This window comes from Haemaphysalis longicornis, unplaced genomic scaffold, assembly GCF_048455015.1.
Source record: "Haemaphysalis longicornis isolate Haplotype H1 unplaced genomic scaffold, Haemaphysalis longicornis Haplotype H1 scaffold_25, whole genome shotgun sequence".
NCBI lineage: Eukaryota > Metazoa > Arthropoda > Arachnida > Ixodida > Ixodidae > Haemaphysalis > Haemaphysalis longicornis.
In genome coordinates, this window is record NW_027526314.1 from 4,566,480 (window position 1) to 4,575,925 (window position 9,446).

The window sequence follows — 9,446 nt, forward strand, 5'->3', positions numbered from 1 at the left end:
TTTTTTAACAGCCCTATACCGCTTCTACTTCTCCGCGTCCTCACTTTTTATGACGCCACACGTAGCAAGAGACCTGCAGCTTTCAGCAGCAACAGTGCCCCGTTCAAATCACCACAGTGGGATGAGGCTTAGGCGTACCACCATGAAACGTCTATGTAGGGGCGAATTTAAAATTCAAATTTTAATTCATCAAGCATCGCACGATGTGGAGGTTCACGCGAAAGCCATAGCAAGGCTTGACTGGGTCTGTACAACCGTTTTACAAGAGTTTTGTTGGCCAAAGTGGATGTCACTACCCCTGAAACTCTCAAGGACTGGTAAAGCTTTCATCATTGCCAAAGATAGATTGAGAGAACTAATGTGTCAAAGATAAAGTGCGAGAATTAATGTTTAATGAATGCATACATTAATGTGTCAAAGATAAAGTGCGAGAATTAATGTTTAATGAATGCATACATTTAAAGCTCCAGAAAAACGTAAACACTTCTGGATGTCGCTTTGGGGTGTGAATTCCCTTCCCCCTTTTTCTTGATTTGGTGTGGCATATACAGTAGACTGACATCCATAAAACTTGGTCAATTTAGGACAAAATATTAAAAGTCAAAGCACATAGCTTTATACCCTAACAGGGCATTTACATTTGTCTGAATTTGGTAACAAAATTACCTTTTTTTACAGGGGCCTGTATTGCCATAAAATAGTCATTGTTTAGGGCCCTTGTAAAATCGTAGCCAAATTTTCTCTCTATCAAATGTGCTTTTAGTACATCCCATCAGAGCCCAAAAAGGCTAGTGTTGATAAAAAGCATCCAGCACATAATTGCAATTTGATTTTTGATCCAACACTACAAATAAATACAAAATAAACTGTTTAAAAAGGGTGGATGACTTCCAGCTGGTCCTACGAGAAAACTAATTCTGGAATGATGTCGAAGACGCAGATGATAGGGAAGCTTCATTTCTGACTTTGCCTTCGCGTCACATGTTCCCCTTGTGAAAATGCAGGGTTTGGCCAGCTAAAGCCAAGAAAACCAATGATGCAATAAAAATGACTTCGCAGACGACTTCGTTCAACTGAAGTTTTCGAAGAGCAAAAATAAATTTAGGCCACAAAAATTCTACACAACACAGTACAGTAAGTTTTCGTCGTTCATTCTGTACGCCGACACATATTTGTATGCAGGGTTTGACAAGTATGTGAGGTACTTTTAGCAGCAAGCAAGAGTCAGTAATTGTCTCAACACAAGATATGATTAGTACATTTTCAAATACAGCGGCAACATTTAGGCAAAGTATACATTTCCACCAGAGGGCAAGCCATCGAGTTCATGACGCAATGTAGTTGGACGGTAAATGCGATTGATAAACAATGAATAAAAAAGAGGAAATGCCCTAAAACATGAATTACCTTAGCTAGCCCAATATAACTGATGTTGCCCATTTCCAATGATAAAATCCTAGGTTTGAGATGTAAAAAAAGACGTACCAAAAGGGCAATGAAAAAGTAAAAATATTTCATTGTGTATGTACATGCAAAAAAATTATATTGGAAGAATGTAATGTAAAACATGGCAGCATCTACACTCTGTGGATGATGGCGAGGGTGCGGATTACGGGGACCCAAAATGACATCCAAGTTGTGCCCCGAGTGACATCTGATTTGCCCCCCAACCGTCATTCGATTTGAGCAGTTGCACCTTTATTATTCCCTAAATAAAACTGCAACTCCCGGCTTAAATCGAATTTCGCATGATTTTCGCCTGATCGTGGTGTGCAGACGCATGGACACGGACAGACATTGGGAGATCCTAATGTACTCCGCAGCGTTACAGCCTTACAGGCGACAGAGTAAGCCGTTTGACTCTCTGGTACTAACTCAGAGTCGTTTCCCAATGGGTAAGACGACTGACACTAACCCTGTCTGGTCTACCAGACACAGGCTCGAATCCTGCCGGTGCCTGTGTGATTTTTTGCGATTGTAAATGCTATGCGTACGGTCGCAGACGGACATTGTGCGGTCCTAAGGTAGTGCGCACCCAATAAACAAACCCTGCAAACGACCAGAAAAATGCAGGAGATTTAAGATAGAGGTATTTCAACATTGCATTAAAATTACCTGTCAAATAATGGAGTCCTAAAAATCTGGTGCAAAAGCATTAGCTCTCACGCTGCCTTGTCTTACCCAGTAAGTAACTTGTAGGCAATAATAATAAAACTACAAAAGGAAAGACCGTATGATGCATGGATAAAGAACACGGAAGACTTAAATTATAAACTGCAGCCACAGTGCAATGTGAGAAAGCCGTTAAAGCAACAGACCTTGCTGTGGCATATATGACCTGTTGGTTCAATGCACTACAATAAACCAACGCTTCATTGGATAGCAAACATGCTTTCTGCATCGGCAACTTTATTACTCAGTCTTAACGCACACAGTAGAGGATTTTTCGGTGGAAAGAATGACACCTGGAATAGACAAAATATACTTTTGTAAGCATAGCAGGCAACTACAAAGGCACGAAGGGAAGAATTCAGGAACTTGCCTTCACAGTAAATATGCAGCAGCATCCACCGCATTGGACTGTCAAAACACTGAAGAAAAAAATGAAAGGGTGGAAATAAGTAACTGACAAAGGCCTATTCTAACTTGTAAACCACAGCCATGTGGAAGAGGCGACATTGGCAGGCATTTACCAGCTCTTTGGGTTCCCAAAAAACCAAGCTTGGAGAAAGAGGAAGGGAGAGAGATGGAGAGAGAGAAAGGAGAAAGAGAAAGGAGGGAGGGAGGGAGGGAGGGAGGGAGGGAGGGAGGGAGGGAGGGAGGGAGGGAGGGAGGGAGGAACGTAAATTGACCAGAGGATCAGCAATCAGGCTCAACCACTTACTCTAGGCACTGTGGTGAGAAGCATTATGCTGCTCATAGCCTTTGAAGTAAATGCGACCAAGTCATTTGCATTTATGCTGAAGAAAACACCGTGACGACAACATTCAAACTATTATCTTTTACACAAGCTAAATAAGCAAAAATAAATTTGCTTTGCTACAAAAGAGAGAAATTATTGATTTTAGAGGCAAGTATTACTGGTCGCACAAACTTATGGCACACTGAGCACGTAAAATGCTGAAGTGCTAACATACATGCTTAGTCCATTGAGAATAAACACAATGGAATAGTACCCAAACGTAAAGAGCTTTACTTTAGGTATGGGGGGTACCTTTTCAACATAGCTTTGAAAGATGAAAATAGACTATCACTCTCTTACTTGCGGACGATGAAAAAAATATAACTTCGTTGTTTTCTAAGAGTAATGATACACACCATTGGAAAATTAACTTTTAGTTCGGTGAACTTATGACACCCTGAATTATAACCTGGTTTAGGAACAATAAAAAAACAGGCAGGCATTCAATCTCCATACCACATGCAAGAAGCTTGCTTAAACAGGTGCTGAAATTTAAAAATGTGAGAATTGGGCATGGACGGGACAAAAACAAGCGGACAAAGTTCCATGTAGGCCTACGACCCTTGTAACAATGAAACCTTGCTCAACAGACTGATAATCTAAAAGCTGAGAACTTAACCTCAATGAAGCATGAAATGCTTCTGAGAAAACAGGTGGGCATAGTCACCGTATGGTATGACCAAATTGCAGACGAGTTTAACTACAAGTTGAAAGTTACTGTGTAGCTAAAAATTATAAACGCGTGACAAGGGACACATACAGGCAGTGTCACGCACTCAGTTTCTGGGTGCTGGTTACACAAGTGTATTTTACTGTAGCTTCCTCACAAAAGGTATGAAAATATTTTGGATTTCAATCAATTAGTTTTCTTGACAAGCCGAATTCCTCTTCAAATGGCGGTAGTTTCTACTTCCATTAGACAACCATCACCGAGGCGAGGGTGGAAAAGCTACAGCATGGTGGGGGTGGTGGTGGTAAAACATTTCTTCAAGAGGTTCATGCTTGAAAGCGGGAGAAGCCCTCAGTCCAGGCCCCCTGCGGCGGCTGTGGTCCTGCGTGCCCGGTCCACCAACTGTCACTGGACCTCAGGGTCCGAATCACTAACACCTTCTTATATTTTTCTCTATTATAAGAAGAAACATATATCAAAGAATTCAAACGCACTTTGCCTTAATATGTGATGCTCATTCCAAAGTGAAAACCTATAGTTTCTGGAAGTTTTCCTTTCTTTTACACGATCCTTTTAAAATGTGCGATGGTAGAACAACCTAAAAACCATGGTTTACCACTGAAATTAGTTCATCTGGTCATCTAATGGACAAGTCGGTCAGTGAATATCCGGCGGAAGTCAGTCCATATGCTGACATGCTTCCCGAAGCTAAGATCCGAGCAGCAGTGCACAAGCAGCAAAGAATTGTGAATACCCAAGAATATGGACAGTGGCTAGGCAAGAGGGATGCAATACAGAACAATAGTCAGCGTTTAGCGCCAAAACAAGTCATTCCCTTGCAAACACCACTGCCCGCTATACAAGCCTAACAAGTACAAATTATTGCTAAATATATTTGTTATCTGGCCATACACTAAATATACCAATAAAGTCCACAGACTTCAGAGAGTATGCAATTATCGAACGCATTATGGCTTGTTCTTTTTTTAGGTGACAGAAGTGCTTAATGGTTGTTGCTTACTTCGACAATAACCCAAAACACACTGTTCGGCAAATAAGAGCCTCTGATCTACTACATTAAACTTCAGGGTCAATCAATGCACAGAAAATGGAAGAAGAAGTTTCCGACTTATCTCATTCGACTAGTAGGAGCACATGCATTTTATCAACACTTTAAGTAGTAGCAAGTTTCACAGATTAGAATTACTAGCTGTTGGGCCTAAATTTTCTCTTTACAAGCCTGCAAGCTGAAAATAGGTCTTCAAATATAACTGTTTCTTGTTTTTAGAAGATACGAATTGGCACACGAATAAAAACAGGGGCAGAAATCTTCAGTCATTAGTTGTAGAGAGTGGGAAAGAAGAAAAAGATGAAGAAGCACAAACAGGAAAGCAAATATAAGTCACATCCTCATTAGACACAAAACTGCTTGGCCAATTTCCCGCGTGGGTATGTGCCATGGTGGGAGGCAACCAACCAACCAACCAACATACTCCCCATAAAACTATCTCGCATCGACACATTAAATGAGTATCTATTGGGCCCTTCAGGCCGACTGCTGTGCGCACAGCTGCCGTGGTGGGAAAAGCGCTACGACGACGAGGACAAGCAAGTACACGGGAAAAAGCGCTACTGGCAACTGAAAATTTATTACGGGAAAACATACATATATACATAGAATAAACTCCACCCCCATACCATCCAAATTTACAATCTACCATCCGAGAAAATCACGGCGCACCAACAGCCAAACATTCTGTACATAATCAAACCGCACGTGTGCTGGCAAGAACAAAACGCAACATATTTTATCCACACATATAATCGAAGGCATACTCAGTGTCATACAGCAAGACCGGTGGTTGGCTAACATATTCATTCCCTTCTTTCTTTAACGGAAGGTTTCTATTATTGCTCTTGTTAACCCTTTTTTTGTTGTTTATCAACAATTGACGCATCACGCAGTTTTGGGCGGCACTTGCAGTCTCTGCAATGAACGGCTAAATGAGAATACGGTGACCCTTTTAGCGAGCTCTGATGTTCGCGAAGGCGTACGTTCAGGCAGCGGCCGGTCTGTGCTACGTATTTCTTTCCACACGCTAAGGGAATATTGTAAATAACGTCTTTTTTGTACTCTGCAAACTTCGTGCCGTGCTTCCTACCATATCCCTTCTTCCTTCTTGCATTCTTTTCTGCACCCTTTGCACCGCTGGGCAAATTTTCGCCCACTTGTTTTGCGCTGAAAACACCACGCGCACCCCATATCTTGATGCTATCTTCTTTAGGCGATGAGACGTGCCATGAAGGCACGGAATCACCGCTATCTTCTCGCCCCGGAATCTGCTTTTTTTCTCCTGCTCTGATGAGTGCTCCCTGCCTCTCGGCGATTCCTCTCGCACGCCAACAGAACACACTCATCTGGAAACCCGGCCGCTCTTAACCGGTCAGCGGCGACACTTTGTTCAACCAAATGTTCGCATGATTTTGTTAACGCACGTTAGTTAGTACACGTTAGTACACGTTTGAGGTAACAAAGCAACACGAACTTCAGTTTTTAGATATCTTGGTTAGGTTTCTGCCCATCTAAACTTGCTGGATGTACCACCAAAAATTTGGTAAGCTACGAATCCACCCATTCGAAGCTAGTAAAAAACGGCGACGCCATTTCCTGCATCAGATCTACGTTAAAAGAAGTCCTGCGAACATTTGTTGGAACAAAGTGTCTCCGCTCTGGTAGACCGGTTAAGAGCGGCCGTGTTTCCAGATGAGTGTATTCTGTTGGCGTGCGAAAGGAATCACCTAGAGGTTAAAAGGGCAGGGAGCACCGATCAGAGCAGAGGAAAAGAAGCAGATTCCTGGGGCGAGAAAATAGCGGTGATTCCGTACCATCGTGGCACGTCTCATCGCCTAAAGAAGATAGCATCAAGATATGGGGTGCGCGTGGTGTTTTCAGCGTAAAACAAGTGGGCGAAAATTTGCCCAGAAAAGAATGCAAGAAGGAAGAAGGGATATGGTAGGAAACACGGCACGAAGTTCGCAGAGTGCAAAAAAGACGTTGTTTACAATACTCCCTTAACGTGTGGAAAGAAATACGTAGGACAGACTGGCTGCTGCCTGAACGTACGCCTTCGCGAACATCGCGAACAAAGGGTCACCGTATTCTCATTTAGCCGTTCATTGCAGAGACGCAAGTGCCGCCCAAAACTGCGTGACACGTTAATTGTGGATAAACACATAGAGTAGTTAACAAGAGAAATAATAGAAGCCTTCCGCATAAAGAAAAAAGGGAATGAATGTGTTAGCCAACAATCGGTTTTGCTATCTGACACTGAGTATGCCTTTTTGAATCAGGGTTGAATGTGTTGGGTTTTGTTCTTGTCAGCACACGTGCGGTTTGATTATGTATAGAAAGTTTGGTCGTTGGTGCGCCATAATCTTGTTGGATGGTGGATTTTAAATTTGGATGTCATGACGGTGGCGTTTATTCCACGTATATGTGTATATTTTCCAGAAAGAAATTTTCAATAGCTAGTAGCGTTTTGTCCCGTGTACTTGCTTGTCCTCGTCGTCGTGGCGCTTTTCCCACCATGAACAATTATCAACAAGCCCAGCTCGAAGTTCTTCTAAATGTCACAGCTGCCAAACGCATGCATACACACCACACGCAGACACGCACACCCAGGCACGCACGCGCGCGCACACATGCACATAGCACAACCGCGATTTAAAAGCTTTGATTTTTACCCCTACTGGAGATAAACAAGTAAACTTAGTTCCACCCAATGTAATATCTGCTGAAACAGGGGAGCTGTGGTTCTCTTGTGTCGTCCCGAACGTCAACGGGCGCCCGCCCGAGGACGAGAGCACCATCGCCATGCAAAATCTGCTGTTCCCGCAAAGGAATCGGAAGCTATATGTTAGCGGCGGGAGGCTTCCTCCCCTCTCCCTGCCCTGGGACACCCCTGTGGCCTCAGTCGGTGTATTTGTGAACCGGTTTCTGCAATGCCGCCGGCGGGATTGGGAACCAGCTACAATCCTTGCGTGACGCATGACCTTCAGCAGCCGGACGAAAAGACTCGACGAACAACAGCTCCGCTGTTAAAATAGCTCCTATGGTAAAAGTCCCCTTCTGCTGCAGATAGCACTTCAACCGTGCTTGTAGACAGTTTTTCCAACATTTTGAAGTTTCGTATATCTTGAGGAAACATGTCGCTCTGCTATCGAATGACTTGATGCAGCGCAGCTGAAGTCCTTCTGCGCTGCAGTGTTAAACCGGAGTTTCGCACTCTGTTTTTCCGGCAAACTAACCAACAATTGAAATTAGTAGCAATTACCGCATCAAATCATACCAAAAAACTTTGATATGAACGTAATAAACCATTTCTCTTATTTAAAAGGACACTGAAGGCGAAGTACATGTTTCTCTAGATGGATACATTAGCTCACCGAGAACACCAATATGCCGCTATTAGGCATAGGATTTTTAAAAAATAAGGCTCCTGAGCTGCCCAGGGGGCGCTGCGAAACCGACTTCCGGGCAGTACTTCCGTGCAGTACGAAGCTGCAGGGGCCCATAGGTTCCCCTGTTGACAGAAGCAAAATGAGATCGATACTCCCGATTGTTTTGCGCCATGGTCTCGAACACATCGCCGACGCGTCCGATCTCTTCCAGTGATGAACTTGGCTTTAGAAAAAAAAAAGCTGTGCAGCGGGGAGTACGTTTGCAGCGTCGACAAAAGTGCTCGAATTGGGACGGCGCTCTGCCACTTGCAGGCTCAGCGATCGATGGTCGCATGAAGTGACATTCGGAGTGAAAGCTTGTTGTTTAAACCAATACACTTGGTCACAAGGACGTTTCAACCGCAGGCAATAACAAAAATTACACCATCTTCCCGTGGGGAAGCCTGATGAGGATGCGAAGCATCGTGGCGGTTCCGTGTGGTTCCATTGTGTTGCCGTTATGTTGAGTGATCTGGTTTTACTAGCGCCAGAGGGAATTCCGCGTCCGGGTCCACACCGGTGGCAAAGGCACGCAAGTGCTGTTCTGTTATGGTGAGTAGGCGGTGGTTCTCGAGGCGCCGAAACTCGTCCATCATGTTCTTGTCGATGTTGTCTCTGTGGTAGAATCTGTAGTCTCCGTCAGCTTTGGTGAGGTAAAGGTTGTTTACATTGGTGCACCGGCTGAGAGCAATGTACACGGCCTCGTCTTCGCAGCTTTGTCTTCTCGTTCTTCTTCTTCTTCGGCGGTTCCCCTAAGGGAAGATGACGACGGTGGTTGAACGCGAACCTATCTCGTAATGGATTCTTTGGTTGGCCAATCCCTAGGGGCATCCTGCCACAATCAGCATCAGAGGCGCTGCGGACGGGGCTGGTTGAGCTGCAAGGCGCGTGGCGCTTCCAGCCACAGCTTTCCCACGGGAAATTCAGCATCCCCCTCTAAAGTTTTCAGTTTTTCGTTTCCGTTGACGTTCAGCTTCGCGTGCCTTCGTTGTATCAGTAGCTTCTTGACGTAGTTTGAATGAGTCAAGGACATAAAGCGCGTTCGTAGCACTTGCTCCTGTCCCGTACTTGTAGCGTAGTGGGAACAGCACCGCGTACCTCCCGTTGCGGCCAGAGAGTCGTGGGATGGAAACCGGGCGCTGCTAACTATTTCTTTTTTTTATAGTGTAGTATCGCGGAGCTGTGGGTGTAAGGAGGAGAGTTGCGCATGTGCAGTGAGCGTGTGGACGGCGCCGCCATCAACGACGCAGGACCAGGCGAGTCTAAGAAATGCTCCGCATTTAAAAAGTTAGGCAATCAGCGATTATCGTGCGT

General features: G+C 44.4%; 1 pseudogene; it reads left to right on the forward strand.

The window, feature by feature from the left end:
• LOC144172691 (luciferin 4-monooxygenase-like) overlaps window positions 1-1,019 on the forward strand; it is a 55,559-nt pseudogene extending 54,540 nt beyond the window's left edge.
• The last annotated feature ends 8,427 nt before the right edge of the window (window positions 1,020-9,446 follow it).